This window comes from Ostrinia furnacalis, unplaced genomic scaffold (genome assembly GCF_004193835.3).
Source record: "Ostrinia furnacalis isolate ACB-3 unplaced genomic scaffold, ASM419383v2 OfSCF1217, whole genome shotgun sequence".
Classification (NCBI taxonomy): Eukaryota; Metazoa; Arthropoda; class Insecta; order Lepidoptera; family Crambidae; genus Ostrinia; species Ostrinia furnacalis.
The window spans coordinates 258,476-269,704 of NW_021131456.1; positions in this window are offsets into that span (position 1 = coordinate 258,476).

The following is an 11,229-nucleotide window of genomic DNA, read 5'->3' on the forward strand; positions in this document are numbered from 1 at the left end:
CCATCTCTTCAGCACGACATTCGTGACATCTTCTTACGCTGGCGTCAACACAAAGTCTGCTTGGTAGCCGACATCCAGCGTATGTATAGACAAATACTCGTGAGACCCGAAGACCAGGATTATCAGCGAATCGTCTGGAGAAAAAGCCCTGCAGACCCAATCAGTGAATATCGGTTGTGTACGGTTACGTATGGCACGTCGTGTGCCCCGTATCTCGCGATCAAAGTGTTAAAGCAGTTGGCAAGTGATGAGCGTTGTAAATATCCTAACGCCGCGAGTGTTCTAGAGTGCGATTTTTACATGGATGATTTGTTGTCGGGATGTGATACAGAAAATGACGCTATTAATTTGTGTAAGGAGTTAATTGGTTTGTTACAAAGTGGAGGTTTTGTGTTACATAAATGGGGTACAAATTCAGTTGATGTTCTAAATAGCTTACCAAAGGACGGCAGCCAACCACAAGAGTCATTTGATATTGTGATGGAAAATTCAATAAAGGCTTTAGGTGTTAAATGGAATCCAAAAAAGGACAGTTTTGAATTAAAAATTAATTTTTCACAAGATTCACAGAAAAATTTGACTAAACGGATAGTACTTTCAGACATAGCTAAAATCTATGACCCTTTGGGCTGGTTGTCTCCGGTGGTTATTGTTGCTAAAATATTTTTACAGCGATTATGGCTCCTTGGTGTTGGCTGGGATGACGAACTTCCCTTCAATTTTCAAACAGAATGGTTGTCGTTTAGAGATGAAGTTAACCGCATGATAACTATTAATTTACCACGTTGGATTGGGATTACAAACACGAATTTAAAGGTTGAGATACACGGTTTTAGTGATGCCTCCAACGCAGCATATGCAGGAGTTGTTTTTCTTCGCATAATTGACAGTTCCGGGATTGTAGTTAAATTAGTGGCAGCCAAAACCAAGGTAGCGCCAATAAAACAAGTCTCAATTCCTCGCCTAGAGTTGTGTGGCGCTGTATTGACAGCAAAATTAATGGACAGAGTTAAGACTTGTTTAAATGTGCCTGATTGTAATGTTTATGGTTGGACCGACTCTACCATAGTTCTAGCGTGGTTACAGAAGCATCCTAATAGTTGGAAAACGTTTGTGGGTAATCGCGTCGCCGAGATATTGAATGTTACAAAATCTAGTCAATGGCATCATGTAAACTCTAAAGACAACCCAGCAGATTGTGCTTCGCGAGGCATTCCTCCTGCACAACTGCCAGAACAGGAACTATGGTGGAGTGGGCCGCATTGGTTATATTCCTCTAATGAAATTATTGTGAATAATGAATTGCATGAAACTGATTTAGAGTATAAAGTCGTTGCGCATGCAGTTAATGTTGATGAACTACCCGATGAATTGATTATACAAAATTATTCCAACTTAATGAGATTGAAAAGAGTGATTGCATATTGCTTACGGTTTGTGAAAAATTGTAAACTAAGAATTCAAGCTAAAATTAATTCTAAGAACGAACTATCCAATGAATTTCCTCAATATCTAACCACTAATGAACTAAGATTTGCAATGAACTGTTGTATTAAAATGTCACAAAATTGCTATTTCTCTGATGAAATTAATGCTTTGCAAACTGGTCAAGGTATCTCCAAGAAAAGTCCTTTATACTTTTTACATCCATTTATTGATGAGAATCAACTTTTAAGAGTTGGTGGTAGATTAAAAAACGCGCCTATTCCACGTGACACTAAAAACCCATTGATCGTATCAGGAAAATCTCATTTAGCAAAATTGATAGTGAACCAAACGCATCAAAGGACTTTGCATGGAGGCCCCTTGCTTATGTTAAATGTTATTCGTGCTAACTATTGGATAACCAATGTAAAATCTTTAGTAAAGTTGCATGTTAGAAAATGTATTGCATGTGTGAGATACTCTCCCAAGTTTGCTACTCAATTGATGGGGAACTTGCCAGCAGCCAGGGTAACTATATCGAAGCCTTTTTCTAGTAGTGGTGTAGATTTTGCCGGTCCGTGTTATTTGAAATCTTCCAAGCTTCGAACCGCTGCCTCAATTAAGGCTTATATTGCCATATTTATTTGCACTGTCACAAAAGCCATACACTTAGAGCTCGTGTCTGAGCTATCAACAAATGCCTTTATCGCTGCCTTTAAGAGGTTCACAGCTCGCCGTGGTCATTGTGCTCATTTATATTCTGACTGTGGAACTAATTTCATTGGTGCCAATTTTGAGCTCGCTAGAATGCTAAATAAATGTAAAGCGTCCCTACCTGTAGAATTAAGAGAGCTTCTAGCTTCTGACGGGACTGAATGGCATTTTATTCCCCCAGGATCGCCTCATTTTGGAGGCCTGTGGGAAGCCGGTGTGCGCTCCACTAAACATCATATTCACCGGGTTACAAAAGACACCAAACTTACCTTTGAAGAGTATAGTACCCTCTTAGCCCAGATAGAATGTTGTCTCAATTCTCGTCCCATTTCTGCTTTAAGCGATTCAGTAGATGATTTTACCGCCCTGACCCCTGGTCATTTTCTAATGTTAGGTCCACCTTCAGTGGTTCCTCATGAAGATGTAATCGATATACCGATGAATAGACTTAATCGTTGGCAACATGTAGAGCACATGTTACAGTCATTTTGGAAGCGTTGGACTCAGGAATACTTAGTCACTCTTCAAAATCGATACAAATGGTCTTCTCCGCAAAGGTCCCTTCAGGTAAACGATTTAGTAATTGTCAAAAATGAGTGCCTTCCTCCCTCTAAGTGGTTGCTAGGTAGAGTAACAGAGATCCATCCCGGAAATGATGGTTTAGTACGTGTAGTGACAGTTAAATGCCGTGACACGATTCTGAAACGTCCTATTACTAAAATATGTATGCTCCCTATAGAATCCTAATGTTATTGAAAGGACTAAGTCGTCCTTGGCTGGCGGCAATGTTTAGATTAAGATAAAATGGATTTGCGCTTTTCGTAGCGCCACCCCCGCGCGGAACTAAGTTCCAATTTTCGTTAATAGATGGCGTTGACCGTAATTGACTCGCGCTAACATTTGATTTTTTTCGGACTTTATAGGGTGTTTTGCATAACTGGTTTAATAAAGTTTTATCAGCCTACGGAAGTTGTGTTATTATTTAATCGTGTGATGTGAAGTGTGTGAACAGTTTATATAAGTTTATATGATATNGTGAACAATAATAAATAAATAAATCTATAAAGACATTGACTGACTCACTCACTCATCACGAAATCTCAGAAACTGCAAGTGCTAGGAGTCTCAAAATTTGCATGGGGTTCCTTTTAGAATGTAGGTGCTCACTAAGACGGGATTTTGCAAAAATCAAGCCGTAACGTAAAACGGTGATAAATGCGAAATTAAAGGTGTCTGACCGCCTACACATCTGTTCATTTTGGAGATTAAAGTACTGAAAAAATAAAATTTCTTTTGATATTAGAATACTTTTCATATTTTTTATAGTCACTTTCTTTGAAATTTCTTTTCAATGACACTTTCTGTGGCAGCCTTGGAATTCAATCATTCAATGTGTTCAGTCATTTTCTAGTACAGCAAAGCCCTAATGCCAATATTGTCCCTTTGCTGTACTCTATTCTATCTATATTCAGTTATTCACTACTGTTTGCCTTTTACAAACATATTGACTTACGATACATTGATCGGCGATCGGTCACGTGATAATAGAAATAAAAAAAGTACATTTTCCAGTTCTATTTTCTAGAAAATTAAACTCGTACCTACATCACTATTCATCATCAGGTCATTTAGTCTCCACTGCAGGAGCACAACTCTCTAATTGACCAGAGGCAAATGGAGGATTTGTCCTACACTCCCCACGCTGGCCAGACGGGCTGGGAGACCTGATGTTCGCATATTTGTCCCTTAGTCGCCTCTTACGACACCCACGAGCAGAGTGGAGGTGGTCCTATATAGACACGAAACACAATATACAGTTATCATCATCATTATCATCATTTCAGCCACAGGAAGTCCACTGATGGCACGTGGCCTCCACTCCAGAACCTTGCTGCCCCATCGGCCGTCAGTTCTGCGTACTATGTGCCCTGCCCACTGCCACTTCAGCTTGCTAATCCGTCGGGCTATGTCAGCGACTTTAGTTCGTTCACGGATCTCCTCATTTCTGATTCGATCTCTTAAAGAAACACCGAGCTTAGCCCTTTTCATAGCACGCTTTGTAACTTCGAGCTTTAAGAAGCCTACAGGCAAAATACAATGCTTACCTAATAGAAATAAAATGGTAGATGCGTATCTTCAAAACATCTTATCATACCTTTATATAGCTGTTTTATGCGTACAAACATACTTTCCCCCCGTAAAGTATTGATGAAAACATAAATCCGCATATCATTGGCGTCGAACAGTGTATAGGTGCCTTAAAAGGTCTATCGTAAAATTTGACCTCGCAACGAACGAGGTACAAAGAATACGGGCTATTACCGCGGCTGTTCTTCTCAAAAAACAAAACCCTGAGATTTCGTTCGTCAGGAAGATTGTAGACTGGGAGCCGATGACCTAATATTGTGGTATTCGTAAACCGTTTTTTAAGTGATCCCTATGAAATTTAATTTTTTAAATGACCCCCATGAAAACAAAATTCCTATAATGTGTAACACATTATAGCAACACATAGGGGTCACTTAAAAATTAGGGATTGATGGTGAAAACGGGCGTCGGGCATTAGAGTAGCAATTAAACTTGCAGAAGTTGAGCTGTTTACCACTATGTAAATAGCTGTGGCAAGCCAACTTCTACAAGATTTACATGGTGGTGACAGCTTGCGAAAATCAACTTCTGCAAGTTTTATTGGTAGTCTAAACCTCGCTTTAGTTAACAAATTACCTATGTAACTATTGCCAAAATTGTGTCGTTTCAATCTTGACTTTCTTTTGACAGTTTTCAGTAGTGTAAAATTTTTGATGTGTACAATAAAAAGTAGGGATCTATCTAGCTATTAACCTCTGTGTAAAGACTATGGCATATCATGCACTCTGCTATCTCATCCCTTTGAGCCCAGGGATCCTTCCCTGGGGTACATAGGATAGTTTTATCCCGGTTTTTGTAACAAGAATGCGCGCTATAAAGTTTTTCTGTGACAGACAATATTTCACACGGGCGAAGCCGCGCGCTAATAAAAGCTAGTGTATTTATAATAGGTACTGTTTTATCTAAACAGGCAAAATAGACTTAATTATCAACAACTTACGATCGAGGGAGAGGAAAAAACGAGTTAGTTACTATACTCATATTTTATCGCTTTGAAATGTATTTTAAATAGCTATTTAACCAGTGAACGCCCCCGTGTTGACAAAACTTATTTTGAACAGGTCTAGGTCTAATAGCTTACTTATTTAAATCGAGTCGTATTACTAGTAAAATTGGCTACATAAAAACGATACAAATGAATCTAAATCCTTTGCACTTAAAGTCTAATTTAGTCTAGTAAATCCCCTCCAAACCAAAGTTCCAAAAGTTTTCCCAAATCGTCTACACTCTACACTAACAAACTCGGTCGTCTCTTACAACAAAACTTAAATTAGTTTAACTTATACTCCGAGTTAGCGCGCTTTTAATCTCGATTTATTAAATAAATCCCAGGCCTTCATTCAACCTAAATTTAATTATTGCGGCAGAAGTTTGGCGTTTTATTGTAATTACATTGAAATGTACAGATAAATACTGTGGCATATTGTAAATATATACAAAATTGCACGTATAAGATGCTTACAGAGTACTACTTTGTAGTCGTGGTCTATAGACCTTTCATATATGAAAGGAAATTCGTGTCATTAGTTAAAGACAATGAGACCCCAAAAATAAGTTGTGGAGTGAAATTAGGTTCACTTGAATTGGCGGCTTGAGTCTACTGTTAGACATGTGAAAGCTTGTAATTTTACTCTATCGCATCCAGCTTCTGCTTCTGAAATATTGGCACTAAATATCTTTTTTATTGTCAATTAGGTTGCCAAAATCAGGGTGTCATAGATATTTTGCTACACAAAACAATCGCAAAAAGCAGCTATGGCTCCCGTTCTATAGTCCTTGCCCTTCAAGTCATTGTCGGATTCAGTCGAACAATAGCCGGCGTTCGCTTTGTTTGTGTCATGCCCTTTGCCCCTGTTCTCAACTTGCAAGTTATTTAACCAATGGTTCGAAGATAATGAAAAAGATAAGGTGGTGGTACTAGATAGAATGTATTTACTCAATCTGACTTTGGATGGTGGATAAATGTAATGAAGATAATGTAACTTATCTTAACTTATCTACACTGAACCGCAAAGAAAAGGGTTGGGGAAAAATCTTAAATATATTCAAAAGTAGACAGATAAATAGGTAGTTGCAGCATAACAATAATAAGAAAGGTGACTGAGTTTCTTCAGCCACTTCTTCTCAGCACCAGCCCATATGTTGTCCCGAAGTGGTGGTAGGGCAAGCTATATTTGGGACGTGTATAAGTGCGGAAAGGGCCTATGTACCTACTGAATAAACTATTTTTTATTATTATTTTAAACAGTAAGAGATAGTCAAATGACTAAAATAAAGTTCAAATTGATGAACAAAAGTAGTGTGTACAATTGTAAAAATGTTTCTTGTTTTAGAGGGACGTGTGTCGCAGCGATGCAGAAAGCAAAGAGCTCAGTGTAAACACGGATCTGAAAAGAACAGAACACTGATTTTCAGCTCATTCTAGAGAATGCGCGAAACACACGAGAACTGAGTAAGCCCGCCCCCGCTACTGGCCTATACAGGGTGTTGATTTCAATACTCGCCATATTTAGGGAGATGATTGAGTAGCTTATTCTGATCACGAATCAGTAAAAAAATTTACTTCGAAAAAAATTTTAGTCGAACTTTAACTTTAGTTAGTCAAAGAAAAATACCTATTTACACTACCTACTTTACGTGGCTTCCTTAAGTAGGTTATCCGAATGGTAAGCGAGCGATCCGCGTACTGCTCGATGGTGCCGTAGTGTAGGTAAACTATTGCAGTATTGCGAGCCACAGTACAGTTGATTTCGCACGGAAAATATTCGCTAAAATTTCCACTTTTGTTTGCAAAACTTTTTTGGTGGATAATGCGTTTATTTAAGTCATGACAGATCACCTAAATAAATATGGCGAGGATTGAATTCAACACCCTGTATACCTGTATCTGTAAGTACCTGATATAGCGTTATAAAATAAAGAATAAAGCTTAGTTTAGTCTCCTGGAGCACGACCCTCTCTATTTTACCAGAAGCAAATGGCGGATTTGGCCTCCACTCCCCACTATGGTCAGACTTTTATTAAAATAACCAATTGAAGAAATACCTATGATCGAAGTTTCCCTGCATGATCCAATCAGGAATGAGGAGATCCATAGGAGAACCAAAGAGACCGACATAGCCCGACTGCCCGAAGAATTGCTAAAGTCAAGTGGCAGTGGACGGGTCATATAACGGGTTAACTCGCAGAGCTGATGGCCGATGGATGGGGCTGAAAAGTTCTCGAATGGCGACCACGGGGTGGAAGACCTAGTGTGGGCAGGTCCCCACTAGGTGGACCGACGATCTGGTGAAGGTCGCGGGAGATGCCAAGATGCGGGCGGCACAGGATCGGTCGTTGGGGAAATCCTTGGGAGAGGCCTTTGTCCAGCAGCGGACGTCATTTGGCTGAAACGAACGAACGAATGAACAACGGAGACATGGCCAAAGATGGCTTACAGAAAATTACATGGTATGATCTAATATTCAAATAAGCTGGATTTAAGCCAAAACTAGTCAGAGCTAAATAAACTCCAGACAAAACTATTGATTTCTAATTTATCTCTTCACAAGGGCAACTTATAATATTGCAGAGAAAACAGGAGAGAACAGACAATGGATTTACATTTAAACTACGTAGGCAAAAGTTTACCAAAAGGTCGGGGTTTTAATCAGTATGAAAGTGCCCACATTACACCGATTTAGTGGTATGGACCCATCCCTCATACAAATCAGAACTGGACCAAACTATCGTCCGAACAAAACCATTTCAACTCTTTCTTCTGATTAATTTTGTTGCGGGTCCAATGACAGTTTAACTTTCCCCGGGACAACTTGACCTTCACTGGTTGGGTTATTGGCGGTCAAGCTGCAGATCCTGGCTACACAGGAGTTGCAGCGGTGGGAACGAGAGGTGGGAATAGTCTAAGATGATGGTATGTCATTGGGAAAAGTCCCGTAAGTCACTAGATATTTGAGTAAAAAATATTATGTCCCTATACGCTTATGTATAATCCATAGATTCTTCACGCCCCCAATAAATACCAAACCGACACTTGAAGGCAATTATCGAAAACCGTTCGCGTAAATATTTTCAGGAATTTTCCAGACTCCATACGTCTTCGCAACTGACAGATGCCTAATTGAAACCACGGAGTGAAAGGAGATCGATTACAAACTTTTTGTTTTAAAAGTCGTGGGTTAGATTCCCAATAAGGCAATTCGATTTTTTCACTTTATTTTTTATATTTTGCTTCATCATGGTTGCTGCATGGTTTTTGCTTCAAATTGGAATTCCGATTTTAGGCAGAACTAAGTTTTTTCTAAGCACAATGAGAAGGTTTTAACCTGGATCTCATCTAATGGTAAGTGATGATCAGGCCAAGGTGGAAGCGGGCTTCACCCGGAATCCTCAACCACAGAGGAACTGGCTATTTTACCTCCATCTGCCATGCTTTAGTGGAAAAATTTCCTTTTTAGATATGAGCTTACCTAAAAGTATAGTCATGCAAGTTTTGTCCAGTAGAGAACTTCTCAAATCAATATTAGAAAGCTGTTTTCCTGCTTAGTGCAGAGACCGCCAGAATAATTTGTACAGTGTGATATCTTTTAGGTTTAATTTTTTTTTACTTTTTTTTTACTGTTTTTCCTACATAAAAAGAACCTTTCGTAAAGGACTCTCTCAATCAGTATGTCTTATGGATTCAAATTCGATGCCAAATAACTATAATGCTAAATTAGGAATCTGATAAACATACATAATTGTAATTTATTCCATGATTTTAGAATTGCAAGCTAGTATCAATATTAAATGAAAAAAAAAAAATCCAGCATTATTTACGTGTATGTCTCCAACTTCCTCATTGGCCCTAGAGCAATTCCAAGTATACCATCAATAAAAGCCTAATTAGAGTCATCAAACCTCTCAGTCATTCAATNCGCGCGGTACAATAGAGATTTGAATACTTTACGTTCTACTTAAATATTGTTAACACAAGAGCGGTGTTTCCTAACACAAGCAACTGTATGCTTAAAAGGAAACTCCAAACCCTGTATGTTATTTAATGTACTTTTGTAATGAAATAAAATATTTTGTATTTGTAGGTATTTTGTATTTTTTTTAAGTGCGAGGAAGAGTCGCAATCCACCAAGGTGCGCAATTAGCTCGATCGGATATTTCTCCTTAGATCCATGTTCCAGCTAAACTCTAGCGAATCTAGATTGAAATAAGTTAAACTTTTAGACATCGTCGTTCGTCATCGTTTCAGCCAAATGACGTCCACTGCTGGACAAAGGCCTCCCCCAAGGTTTTCCACAATGAACGGTCCTGCGCTGCCCGCATCCAGGCTCTTCCCGCGACCTTTACCAGATCGTCGGTCCACCTAGTAGGAGGCCTGCCCACGCTACGTCTTCCAGCCCGTGGTCGCCACTCGAGAACTTTCCTGCCCCAACGGCCATCGTCAGCTATGTGCCCCGCCCACTGCCACTTGATTTTAGCAATTCTGCGAGCTATATCGGTTACTTTGGTTCTCCTGCGGATCTCCTCATTTCTGATTCGATCACGCAGGGAAACTTTTAGAACTTGCACTTAACTTTTTTTTCAGGTGCTAACGCGCGTTTTATTTAAAATCGCGTAAATCTAACCCTGTTATGTCATTGGGACTAAACTTTAAAACAAATACGTTATGTGATGTGATAGACATGGGATTAGATTGATCCCAGAACCTCCTCGTCGAGACAGTTGAACTATCTTACCAATGGAGTTATTTATTTATATTAAGTTAAGAGGCTACTAAAGGACAAATATGCGAACATCAGGCCTCCCCAACTCGTCTAAACAGCGTGGGGTGTGTAGGCCAATACCTCCACATGCCTCTGGAAAATTGGAGAGCATCGTGTCAGCCCTTACCATTCAGTGTTCAAACTCATGAAAAATGTACAGTTAAGAGCACATAAATCTAACTTTGACATAGCAAAATCACCCTTATTTAAATTAAACCAGCCGTTTCCAGTGTTACCCAACTTTACAAAACTAGTGCAGTGATTATAAGTTCGCGACCTATCCCAAGTTCTGCGGTACTTTTGTCTCCGTTGCATTTACTGGAGGCTTTTGTAACAACTTATTCTTTAACTGGCTAAGAAGTAGCCACTTCTTTAACTTCAATGCAAACTTTTGGGCCAGATTGTGCAGTGAAAATACGCTTCACTACGTCTGATAAAACTTATCTGACAGATAGATAAATGTCATTTAATTTTCTGGGTTTTGCAGGACTCTGATATACCTAAGCTATCCAGTGGATAGTCACCGGCACCTTCATTTGGACTTCATACATAACTATATAAAACTTTATTAGAATTAGAAAGTAGGTAGGTACTTGAAGCTGACTCTAGCTAGCTAGACTGGTGTTTTAAGACCTATTTCTATTACTTATCTACAACATTAGCCAAATTCTAGCCCTAACAACAGACTTATTTTTCGATTTGCTGTGAAATTTGACTTTTAGTACGAGCTAATGAATTATTGTGGAAAACCATGGGGAAGGCCTTTGTCCAGCAGTGGACGTCATTTGGCTGATTATTGGACGTCATTGAACGAACGAGCTAAGGACGTTATGTGCCCTATGACACACAAAATCTATGGGGGAGTCGCGTTTAAGACATAAACACGTATGTAAAATCAAGTCAATCAAGTATGACTGCTTGTTATCAACTGACCTATTACAACAATCTACAGAGAATACGTCATTCACCAGCCCAGCTTCATACATCTTATGGCTTCATAATATCATACAACATACAATTAGCTCCAACAAGTGAGTTGATCGAGCACGCATAGGATTCCGTGCGACGTTGATCGATTGCGACAACTGGCCCTTTGGCCCTCAGTATTTGCAGTTCCGTTCATAGTTATGAGGACTGGGTATGGCTACTAAGGTATAGCAGTAGGTACATTGAAGTAAGTTTT